The sequence below is a fragment of the Hyperolius riggenbachi genome, chromosome 4 (assembly GCF_040937935.1).
Source record: "Hyperolius riggenbachi isolate aHypRig1 chromosome 4, aHypRig1.pri, whole genome shotgun sequence".
Taxonomy (NCBI): domain Eukaryota; kingdom Metazoa; phylum Chordata; class Amphibia; order Anura; family Hyperoliidae; genus Hyperolius; species Hyperolius riggenbachi.
This window is the reverse complement of record NC_090649.1, coordinates 154,385,522-154,398,929: the sequence shown is the minus strand read 5'-3', so window position 1 is coordinate 154,398,929 and position 13,408 is coordinate 154,385,522.

The following is a 13,408-nucleotide window of genomic DNA, read 5'->3' as shown; positions in this document are numbered from 1 at the left end:
CTTTTGACAACAAAATATATATTTTCCTTATCTCTGGTTTAACCTAATCATAAACAGAATGTAATATAATGCAAGTCACATTACCGTTACTCACAAGTTTAGTGCAAAAAAAAAAAATCTTATCTTATAAGTAATAAGTAATCTTGCCTTTTTTTAACCTTACTGGATCTACGGTATATATTTATCTCCTGTGAAGCACAGCAATACACTGTACTATTGATTGTGTCTGCTTTATCAGATTTCCTGATGTGGGGCAATGCATTGCTTGCACAAAACCCTGGAGGCATATAGGCCAACAACAGCCACTACTACTATTATTTCTAAGAGCCACAATTCTGGGAAATAGACCAAGATAGTGCACTTACAAAAGAACCATCTATTGCCCACCTGCTAGTGCTCACAAGGAGTAAAGTGTATCTGTATAATTCACTACCAAGACCTGTATTTATGTGTACTGAGTTCTTCCCCACTTATATTAAAGAGTAACTGTCAGGCTGCAGAAGCTAATTTAAACCTCTATTCTCCTGTGTTAAACAGTTTAGAAGGAAGTCAAAAAGGCATTAGTGAAGATAAAATTCTCTCTTACCTTTGATGTGTGCTTATCAGCAAAGCTGTTATTCTTAAGAAGACGCAAGCCGCATACCATACTGCAAAGCATTCTGGGGCTCTCCCCCCGGCTGCTAATGAGACGTTACAGCAGCTTGTAATCAGTCCAGCGCGTAGCACTGATAAATCTCCGGGCAGAGTACACTGCAGGAGTCAGCTATTGTTCCTAGCCACATGGCTAATTAATATTCACTGCACACTGTGTTATTCAGTACGAGCTTTTCTGTGATCAGGAAGCAGGCAGGACATGACGACACAATTGGCTTCATAGAAGACAGAAAAACATGGAACCTGCCATGAGCTGTCAGGAGCATCAATCTCTGCATATACTATATAAAAATTCTGTGAAGTACAAACGTGGACAGTAAAATGCATATGTAATGTAAGTACAGCCAATCTTTAGCTACTGATATATGTGTTTATTTTCTCTGAGACCTTATACCTAACAGCTCCTCTTTAATTATAGATGAGCCAACGGCGTAGCAATCACTATAGCAACCATAGCGATTGCTATGGGGCCCGCGACAGCCCTACGTCACAGGGGGCCCATTGCTGAGAGGACTTTTTTGTAAAATTATTATAATGCCGGCCCAGGTCCCCCCGCCCGATCGTTATAACAGAATGGGCCCCCCTCATCTCTAAAAGTAGCAGGTGAGGAGGGGGACTACTTCTGGCTGGCGCGCATTGATCTACTCCCTGGCAGCCAGCCCGGCAATTACTTTATAGTTCTTAGCTTCCGGCCAGCCAGGGAGGAAGGAGGAGTGACCTCGCAACGGCCTCATGGGGAGGGAGCGGACCGCGGACTGGCTGCCTCGGAGAGTGCTGCAACTGGAGATGGAGCAGAGGAGTATGCCTTGGAGCCGGAATAGCATGCCCTGGAGCCGGAGGCCTGGACTGGACCCATGCGCCACCCAAGGAGGGCCCTGAACCGTCACCTGACCACACACCAGGCAAGCAGCAGGATTGTGTAAGTATGGGCCTGGTGGTGCTGGCTGCTGTGGTCTGTGGACGGAGGTGCGAGGGGGCTGGGGGGGGATGGGGCGATGGGGGCCGGGGGAGAGAGAGTTGCAGACCAACCACCACCCATGCCTGGCCGCCCATGCTAACCTATACAGGGGCAGTAGCCAGGCCCAGGGCACCATATTGCTATTTGCTAATCTACATTGGGGGGCTTCAGTGGCACCCATATGGCTAACCTATATGGGGGGCTGCAGTGGCACCCACATGGCTAACCTATATGGGGGGGGGGGCGCAGTGGCACCAATATTGCTAACCTGATTGCATTTTGTTGGGAAATCTGCCGACAATCTGGTTGCAATTTGTGGGGAAATCTGCCAACAATCTGGTTGCAATTTGTGGGGAAATCTGCCGACAATCTGGTTGCAATTTGTAGAGAAATCTGCCGACAATCTGGTTGTAATTTGTGGGGAAATCTGCCGGCAATCTGGTTGCATTTTGTGGGGAAATCTGCCGACAATCTGCTTGCATTTTGTGGGGAAATCAGCCGACAATCTGGTTGCAATTTGTGGGGAAATCTGCTGACAATCGGGTTGCATTTTGTGGGGAAATCTGCCAACAATATGGCGGCAAATTTCCCCACAAAATGTTTGGGTGGGAGGTCCGAGGTTCGTGAGGTTGGAAGGTCGTGGGGGGGGGGGGGGGGCATAACATTTTTTTGCTATGGGGCCCAGTCATTTCTAGCTATGCCCCTGAGAGGAGCTCAGTTCTTGGTGTGGGAATTAGGGACAGGTACACTTTACTCCACTTTATGATATTCAGGAGAGCTGAAAGAAGCACTGCAGTGGTGTCAGAGTACTGGAAGATGAGCTAACAGGCCTATTTAGTAGGTCATCAGTCATGGCTTAATTTCTGAGCACAAAGGCATCTTCAAAAGTACAGAGTAGCCACTGGCAGCCTGCATTCTTGTAGGCTTTAACACGCAACATGCTGTCCCCACTGTGTGAATTCTAAGGAGACAGAATCAATATTTCAGTCTGGGACATTTTTAAAAGATTCTCTGTATAATCCATTACAAATACTTCTATTCTTTATATTCTCCAGCATGTTATTGAATGTTCAGTATGAACTTGAAACAGACTTGGAACAAGCAAGGAAGATGGGAGTTCCAGTCTTCATTAGCCAGATACTTGCTCCAGGTCTGTGAATATATAATAAAGCCAACTGTGATTGGCTCCAAGCTTAAAAATAAATTCAGCAATGATGAAGCCCCAACTGAGTTATGATGAATATGTTAGGTTACATGGAGGTTTTCATGTGTGGTAAAATTACAATAATATATAATACTGATATCTTAAAGGACACCTGAGGCAAAAATAAGCTAATGAAACAAACAATTGTATCTATTTTCCTTCTCCTAAAAATGACTATTTAAGATATTCCACAGTTTTATTTTATGTTTAAATCTACTTTTTAAGTTTTAACTGTTTTATTGTTTTTGCTTAAAGAGAACCTATACTGAGTAAAATTATTTAAAATAAACACATGAGGTAACTTCAAATGAACATTACATAGTTACCTCGCCATCAGTTCCTCTCAGAAGCGCACCATTTTCTTCTTATAATGATCCCTTCCAGTTCTGACAACATTTTGTCAGAATTGAAATATATCAGTTGCTGTTGGTTATATATCAGTTGCTGTCAGTTACAGCTGAGAGGAGAACTGATGTGTCCATGTTTCCCTATGGCTCAAGCGGGTGATGTTACAGTTTAACTGTGTGCTGACCAGAAAGCTGTTATGGGGTAAGAGCCATTTTCAAAATGGAGGTTGGAGAATTCCATTGATCACAGTGGACAAATAGGATGCAGGAGAGGAAAAATAGATTGAGGAGTAGACTACACAGGAGGTAAGTATGACTTGTGTATGTTTATCTTGACTTTTAATGTTCAGTTCAGGTTTTCTTTAATGACACATTCATTGAAGTATACCAGAGCTAAAATCGACCAATTATTGACCCTTTTTTATCTCTTGCCTGCTCTCAGAAGCCATTTTCTGTTAGGAAAGTGTTTTATAGTTGTAATTTCTAATTAGTGAGGGTCACACTGTAGGCACTGTAGGCACTTTCTGTCTGAGTCAGGACTGAGTCAGCCACTTACATACCTGATATTTAACTCTATCAGGCAGAGAAAGAAAAAAAAAGAACACAGCATAGTTATTTCTGTGCTTGGCACTGTACATACCTATGTCTATCTCATCATGTCACATGTGACCTCGGGTAGCCTTTAACCTCTTGAGAACCAGAGGTATATACCCTCCTAGTGACCAGACCATTTTTTTACAATTCAGCACACTGCAGCTTTAACAGTGTGCTGCACAGCCATACAACTTACCACCCAAATGAGTCTTGCCTCCTTTTCTTGCCACCAACAGAGCTTTCTGTTGGTGGCATCTGATTGCTGCTGCGATATGTGTTCTTTTTTTAAAATTAATTTATCAAGTTTTTTTTTTTTTAATAAAAATGTCCTTTTTTATTTTAAAATATTGCCAAATAATAGTGCCCTAAAAATGTATGTTACTCCCCCCCCCCTTTTTTTTTTCTAAGACCGGTCCTTATATGTACCCCATTTTTTTCTTTTTACCTGTTAACAGGGGCGTAGGAATAGACCCTGCAGCCCCTGCAGTTGCAGGGGGGCCCCTAGCAAGTCAGGGGCCCGGAGGAGGAAAGGCTGTCACCACCGGCGTACCTACCGGGGATGCGACTCTCTCAACCGCAGGGGGGCCCGGCCGCCCGGGGCTGCTCTGGGGCCCGCTCACTGTGCGTGGGGGGAGCGCTGCTCTGGACCCCCCAGCAAGGTGCTGAACTGGCCGCAGCGTCTAATAGACGCTGCGCCAGTTCATTCCCCGCAGCCCCGCTCCACCAGCAGCCTGCATAGTCTCCGGCAGGCAGAGCAGGGCTACGGCAAGATGGCCGCCGAAGAAGCCCTACACTGGAGACTATTTGTGTCTCTAGTACAGGGCTTCGGCAGCCATCTTGCCGTAGCCCTGCACTCTGCCTGTCAGCGCGGGAGATGTGCTGCAGGAGGACTCGGGGAGCTGCGAGCCAGATGCCGGGAGAGGAGAAGACTTCTGTCAGGTAAGTGAATTGGGGTTTTTTCACAGGTGCATTTTTTTTTCTAGTGTCTGCTGCCCACATTGCGATTTTCAGGTGTCTGCTGCACACATTATGATTTTCTAGTGTCTGCTGCCCACATTGCGATTTTCTGGTCACTGCTGCCCACATTGTGATTTTTAGGTGTCTGCTGCCCACATTATGATTTTCTGGTCACTGCTGCCCACATTGTGATTTTCAGGTGTCTGCTGCCCACATTACGATTTTCTGGTCACTGCTGCCCACATTGCGATTTTCTGGTCACTGCTGCCCACATTGCGATTTTCAGGTGTCTGCTGCCCTCATTACGATTTTCAGGTGTCTGCTGCCCACATTACGATTTTCAGGTGTCTGCTGCCCACATTACGATTTTCAGGTGTCTGCTGCCCACATTGCGATTTTCTGGTGTCTGCTGCCCACATTGCGATTTTCTGGTGTCTGCTGCCCACATTGCGATTTTCTGGTGTATGCTGCCCACATTAGGATTTTCTGGTGACTGCTGCCCACATTGCGATTTTCTGGTGACTGCTGCCCACATTGCGATTTTTCTGGTGACTGCTGCCCACATAAGGATTTTCTGGTGTCTGCTGCCCACATTACGACATTCTGGTGACTGACTGCTGCCCACATTAGGATTTTCTGGTGACTGCTGCCCACATTACGATATTCTGGTGACTGCTGCCCACATTAGGATTTTCTGGTGACTGATGCCCACATTGCAATTTTCTGGTGACTGCTGCCCACATGGCGATTTTCTGGTGACTGCTGCCCACATTGCGATTTTCTGGTGAACTCTGCCCACATTACGATTTTCTGGCCCACATTACGATTTTCTGGTGAACACTGCCCACGTTACGATTGTCTGGTGAATGCTGTCCATGTTACAATTTTCTGGTGAACTCTGCCCACATTAGGATTTTCTGTCCCACATTACGATATTCTGGTGAACGCTGCCCACATTACGATTGTCTGGTGAATGCTGCCCACGTTACAATTTTCTGGTGACTGCTGCTCACGTTACTATTTTCTGGTGACTGGTGCCCACATTACGATTTTCTGGTGAACTCTGCCCACATTATGATTTTCTAAAGGCCCACATTACGATTTTCTGGTGAACTCTGCCCACATTACGATTTTCTGGCCCACATTACGATTGTCTGGTAAAATGCTGCCCACTTTACAATTAATTTACAGTGAAACGCTGCCCCATTACGATTATTTGGCACCTATGGGGGGGGGGGCCCATCCAAATATTCGCAGGGGGGCCCAGTGATTTCTAGTTACGCCCCTGCCTGTTAACTAAAAAAAAATAACTACAGCATTAAGCTTATGGCAGCATGCAAATAACAGAAAGCTCCCTATTATCAGGGCCGGATTTACAGCTCAGGAGCCTATAGGCACATAAACTCTGGCGCCCTAAACTCCGCCCCTTAACACAGACCACACCCTCTAATGCCACGCCCCTTTTTCTTATTTACTAAAACCACACAATGTAATGTAGATATCCAGATAGGTAGGTCGGAGAGCCCTGCACGTAGGTATAGAGGGCACGGAAAGAAGTCAGTGGGGGTAGGTAGGTGGGAAAATACAGTAGGTAGCTATAGACAGCACAGAGAGAAGTCAGTGGGGATAGTTAGGTGCAGGGGCGTAACTAGAAATCACTGGGCCTCCCTGCGAAAATTTGGAAGGCCCCCCCCCCCCAATAAGTGCCAAATAATCATAATGGGGCAGCGTTTCACTATAAAATAATCATAATGCCACAATGTTTCACCATAAAATAATCGTAATGTGTGCAGCATTTCACCAGAAAATAATTGCAATGTGTGCAGCATTTCAGCAGAAAATAATTGTACAGTAGGCAACATTTCACCTGCAAAAAAAAAAAATGTACTCATCTGGCAGAAGTCTCCTCTCCTGGCGGCCTCTGGTGCGCCGCTCCCCCGACGATCCTCCTGCTTAAATCTCCCGCGCTGAAAGGAATAGCAGGGCTACAGGAAGATGGCGCCTGAAGCCCTGTACTGGAGATACAAATAGTCTCCAGTTCAGGGCTTTGGACGCCATCTTCCCGCAGCCCTGTTCTGCTTCCCGGAGGACTCCCGCAGGCTGAGGTGAGCTGCGGGTAGCTGGGAAAGAACTGGTGCGGCGTCTATTAGACGCCGCGGCCAGTTAAACACGTTAGGGGTCCCACAAACGGGTGGCAGCGCTCCCCCTGCACATGACGCTTCTGCTGCTGGTAAAGAGATCACATGCAGAGAGCAGTCAGTGGAAGGGTTAAAGCAGACCTGAACACAGAACTTCCGCTCTGCTCTAAAAGATACACAACAGCATCAGGGCAGTGATGTTGGAGTCGGAGTCAAGGAGTCGGAGCAATTTTGGGTTCCCGGAGTCAGATTTGGAGTCGGAGGTTTCCTAAACTGAAGAGTTGGGAGTCAGAGTCGGAATATTTTTGTACTAAATCCACAGCCCTGAACAGCATAATAACCTTTAAAAATTTGTTACAGCTGATACAAATCCTGCAATAAATCTGCATTGTGTCTACTTCCTTCTTTCATGGAAGCAGACTTTGGCTTTAACATCATGTGCTTTCAAATGAGCTTAAAGGAGTCATCAAACAGATAATGCTACCCCCAGTACTACTTACCCAGGGCTTCCTCCAGCCCCTCACAGCCGCTATGTCCCTCGCTGCAGCTCCGCCGCTGGCTCCCGATCCCTGACAGTGCCTCGCCAGTGTCCTCTACTGCGCCACTGTCAATCACCTCTACATGGTCCGGAGCGTACTGCACAGGCGCAAAACTACTGAGCCTGTGCGGTACACCCCGGGCCATGTGGAGGTGAAAGGCACAGATGCAGTAGAGGATGAGCTGGAGGTCTGGGACCGGGGGGCAGCGGGGGAGAGCGGAGCTGCGGCGAGGGACATATCAGCTGCCAGGGGCTGGAGGATACACTGGGTAGTAGTATTGGAGGTAGCATTATCTCTTTTATAATGACTCCTTTAACTACTGTGGCAGTCAGGTGACACAGGGGAGAATTGTGATTGGAGACAGACTAGCAGAAATTAGACAGGCTAATACATAGCGTGCACATTCATGTTTACCTTCCTTCTGTCCTGTCCACAGTTCAGGCAGGCAGCTCTTCCAGGAGTTGGAGGGGGCGGAGCCACAGAAACTTCAAGTCCCTCTTCACCCAAATATGCCGCGTGGCTCCAGGCAGCGGCTGCGGGGAACTTGAGGGCAGAAGGCGATGGCAGAGGAGACCAGAATGGAATACGGAGGAGCGGCGACCCGGCCGCCCAAGTGTCCCCCTCGGTGGTAACAGGGATGGTGCTATCTCCTCCATGCGTTCCAGGCAGCTAACGTCACTCCTGAGCAACGCCCCCTGCGTCCTCTCCATGGTTACACACAGCGTGACATGGAGAGGATGCAGGGGGCGCTGCTTAGGAGTGAGATCAGCGCTGGCCGCTGGGTCTGGAACGCAGGAAACATTAAACATGCGTCGCTCACGGAAGGATGGAGCTGCTGCCTGCTGCGCTGCCACATATTTTAAACAGATGCAGAGAGGGAGAGAGGAATACAAAGAGGTACTTTGCGTGGTCAGTGATCCGCCCGCCCCTCACAAATGGCTCCGCCCCTAGGCACGTGCCTACAGTGCCTAATGGTAAATCCGGCCCTGCCTATTATGGATAAGACAGGAACACTGCAACCAGAAATACAATACAATAACATTTATAAAGTGTTTTCTCCCATAGAACAAGGTAGTTAAATCGCCCCTTCCCCTTGAAGAGGTTACAGACTGATGTAAAGCTGTTGGCTAGGTGAGGTTTGCTGTGGGAGTAGGGAGGGAAAATTAAAACTGAGCTGGGTTGGAAAAAAGGGCAGAAGTGATGTCACTTTTGGCATCACAGAGCAAAAATAAAGATGGAAACCAGCAGAAATATTCTTCTCTTTTTTAATATCACATTTCTCCTAAATCTGACAATAAACACTAAAACAACAGCTAAATAAATATATTTTTTGTTTTATTTTTTAGTTAATATGGAGTTTCATCCCACTTTAACCTTTTACTCTGTTACAAGCAGTTCTGTCCTTAGAACTGTTAGTAAATCTCTGCCTAAAATTGGTTGTAGCCAGCTAAAGGTGTCTCAGATTGTGAAACTGAATATAGCATGATGTGGATGGTTTGCTAAGTGAACTTCTAAAGGGGTCATTTAGATCTTTTACCTGTTTACTTGACACAGTCAAGGACCTGTTAAAGTGAATGCCACATTCCAGGAGCATCACATGCACTTCATCAACTCTGCTCCCAAAATCAAAAAAATCAGCTTGTAATGTGCTAGTGGTAGAGGGAGTCCATCCTTAACAACACGTAGAAACATTCTCAAGCTCCTTCTACTTCTGGGTAGTAGTACCTTCCGTCAAAGCCAGAAGCTCTAATTGGCTGGTCTATAATGATGACAGATGAGAAATTCCCATCCGCAATTCTCACTCTATGCAATTTTATGTTGTTCAGATTATATAATGTAACTGTGACTGGCATCTTATGCAGGCAGCAGGGAAATCACCAATAGATCCCTATTGTTCTTCACGTTGCCTTTTTACTCATGACGGGAGAATTCCTCCATGCAGACAGACTCAAGAGACTCTTTAGCACATCTTCCAAACACTTCATTTTTTTCTATATTAGTTCTGGCCTTGTCAGAAATTCATTTCCTGCAGCCCACACTCAGCTCCCCTGCACAGCACATAGAAACACTTCAGAAAATGGACCGAGCAATGCGCTATTTGTGTAAGTCCGGCAGCCTCTTTCATAGCAAAGGATAAACAAACAAAAGAGAAAACATTACAAATGAGTGGAAAATGGAGCCAGCTGTGGAAATAAGGAGCATACAAAGTAATCGGACAGCCTGAGCCGCACACAAAAAGACTTCTAAGGTAACAGACATCCTAAGGGAAGAGGCCTCTCTGCTCTTTAAGAATTAGTCAGCCTGAAGTTATTTCATCTGCAGAGGTGGGAGTAGCACAGGACCTCTATTTAAAGTATTAAAACATGTTTTCTTTCTTGGAATGTGCCTACCAGAGGCAGAACATTAACTCTTTGGCTGTAAGAAGAAGCAGTAATATAACTGGACACTAGGTTTGTTTGAATGCCATTAGTCATTGTTTTAAAAGCTTTAACAGTAGTATATCTCCTAGTACAAATTTCCGCAGCAGGACATATGGAAAACACTCTACACAGCACTGTACTGCAGATTGTATGACCGTTAAAATGATTTTCCTACACAAAAATGCATGCACTCACAATTGGCAACATTTTTAGTGTGAAAGGGCCCTAAAGCAGAACCCTGAGCATCTAAAAAGGTCACTCTGTATTCTACAAAATTAATTAGTACCTAGTACTGTAATTTGTATGCTATAGTGTTAGTAATTTTAGAATTGCACATGATACAGATAAAGATTACGCAGGGATGTACTAGCATTATGCCCAGAGAGTGCCATTTTGAAGCATCACTTTATAAATTGCAGCTGGCTATACAAGAAAAGTTCCATGCGATTCATAAAAGCAACCCTTGCTGTGAAGCAGAACTAGGAATGGGGTTTAGATGCCCGAGGGTTTTTTTATTTTAGGAAGCAATGTTTGCAGCATTTTCTAGGCGGCCAATAACATATATTTTAGAGCTGTTACTTAAAAAACTAATGTAAAACACATTGCAATGCTCATCTTTGTCTTGAACTCTTGTACATAACATGCGTGATCTTGTGGTGTTGCAAGCACAATGACCTCTGATCCTTATTAGAAATCAGGGATGTGGTTTAACAGGTTTTGTAACTGTTGTAGCAGATTTGACATGGCTTGGGTGTCTCCAATCAATTGCCTAAATATAGTGCTGGAAGGGACTGCGCAGGGTGATGAGTGCGAAGCATATGACATCTATTGACAGCCTAGTTGAGCAAGAGTTGTGCACATGATCAGCTTGCTCATTTTAAAAGTTTAAGATAGAATATGAGCTACCAACACGTCTGCAAGCCATCTAAAGCCACGTATGACAGCATTCCAAAATATCTTTATACTTAGGAATTGGGGTCAGAACCTACTTAATAGTTATTTCTGTGCACTTGCTGATCACCATCAATTGGGAAAGGGACATTGGAACCTTATGACGACCCTTTTACACTAAATGCGATTCCGATTTCTGATTTTGATGCGATTTTACATGTGATTCTGATTTTTGATGCAATTTAAAAAAGTCCTGCATGCTGTTTTTTCTGCAGTTTTCTTCCTGTGTTGCTAGCATCGAAAGGAAATTGGAATAAAAAATCAGAACCGTAAATCGGAATCACAAATCGGACTTTCAGTGTGCAGGGGGCCTGAGGTTTTTTTTTTACACTACCTGCCATTCCGATTTCTGATTTTTTATGAGATTCTGATTATGATTTTTTATGCAAATAAAAAAAGTCCTGCATGCTGTGTTTTTTCTACGTTTTTCTTCTTGTGTTGCTAGCATCCAGTAAAAATCGCAAATTGGAATTGCAATTCGGAATCGGAAATTGGAATTGCAATTTGCAGTCTAATAGAAGCCTGATTTAACAACAGAGCTTGCGATTTGTATGAAAGTGCAAATGTAGTGCTTGTAACATTTTTTTGAGCAATTGCTATGAAAGAAATATAGAAAAAAAAATCAAATTCCTTCAAATGACTATGAAAATCACTTATTAACGGTTTAACACATTGCACTTGTGGTTTGCAATTGTTATTGGGTCCCAGCCCTTATGGGACACTTGTGATGAACATATGATGTCATTAACAAGCTGTTCCCCATCCCCTTCTTGCACCTCTGACACTGTAGTTGCCATTGGCAGGTTTTGGTGCGCCGTATCAATTGTTATGTATAGAGTGCTTGGGGGGCCTCAATGTATAATTTGCATTGGGGCCCACAGCTCCTAAGCTACGCCACTGTCGCTAGTGATTTGAAACAGCTATTGCTAATGCAATGCTATGGGGGATTTTTATAAAATCACATCGCTGAAGTGGGATCACACCTATAGCATTACATTAGCCAGAGTTTTCAAATTACAAAGCGCTCAGAAAATCGCTCCTAGTGGGTTTATGGCTTCCACTGGATTTGTCATGCAGTCAACATTGCTTTGAAATGGATTATGGAATGAAAAATCCAAATTTTTCCTTTTTAATGTGCCAAATACCAGAAGGCCTAACACTGTTTTCTCTACCACTGGTGGCCTGTATTTGGGAGACTTTTTTCACATCTACTTCTGAAAAAAAGGACAGATCTGTCCCATGGAGCAATCAAAGGGTTTTTTTTTTTTTTGTGTAGAATAGCTAAAACATTGTGGTGGGGACTGACTTCCCCTCAGATTATTAAATAGTGATATTTGTTTGGGGTTAAACTTTAAACACTATCCAGTCATGTTGTTAACATACATTTGATGTCACCCAGCACTGCCACTCAATACAAGTTCTTTTATAGATGTATGCACCTTGATAGTATTTCATAGAAAGAGTTTTGCCTCTGATGAACCACCAAGTGACCTGTGAAACGTATGTTAGGCATTGCTTTTGAACAAGATTGTACAAATGCATCTGCAAATGAAAATTGTCTTCAACATTGCGATGGATCCAACTCCCTTGGGGATCATGTAACTGGGAGACATTTAATAACTACTTAGTAAAAGTTATGCTGTATTGAATTGTTCACTGTTGATATCATTGCTGTGTCCAGTTAAACTTCCAAATATTTCTTGCAGATGTAGAATAAAGAATAGGTAGAACATCTATCCCATTTTTACTGCCGTCCTAGTAACTCCCAAGAGGTTCAATTTTGAGTGGAACTCGATGAACGAACGTCTTTTGTCAACCCAAATAACCATGCAACTACGTATTGCTTATCTTATGAATTATTATTATTGATTTACTGTATAAAGGGCCAACATATTCCGTGGCGCTGTGCAAAGTAGGAAAACAAACAAGGGATACGTAAGGATACAGAAAATGATATACAAAATGATACAGAGACAATGATATACATCAAATATGGACACTGGTACAACATCTGGACCTGGTGATTACAATGAGAGATGTAACAAGATGAGTAAAATGTATAACAGAGTGCAAGCTATGAAATGAAGAACCAATTCCAAGACACAAAAGGGTGAGAGAGCCCTGCCCTTGCGAGCTTACAATCTAAAGGAATGGGGGAAACAAGAGGTGGGGGGTTATCTCCCTTTGGGATAGATACACAAACCAGTATAATGCTTTTATGACTGTATCCTTTTATTAGTGTAACACACAGTTTGTTACTGTAACACACAGATTGTTTCACAATCTTTAATGGGCAGTTCTCACCTAAAACAGGAAGATTACAGTGCAAAATTAGAATGCAAGCAGTACATGGTTTATATTCACTTGTGCAGAATCACACTTAGAATTCATTGTGGTACCACAAACGTTTCCATATGTAACTAAGTAACCCATGAAATCAGCACACATTAAAATGTGTGACAGTGGTTTTGTGGATCCTGTGCTTAATTTTGTGCCTTGTTGAATAGCAGTGGCGGCCCTACCATGAAACAAACTGAATCACAAGATTCAGGGCAGCAGACTGTAGGGGCATCAATTCTACACTCAGCTGCTCTTTTTCAGTCTCTCCCTCTACTCTGCTGCTTCTGCCTGACTCATGGAGCACAG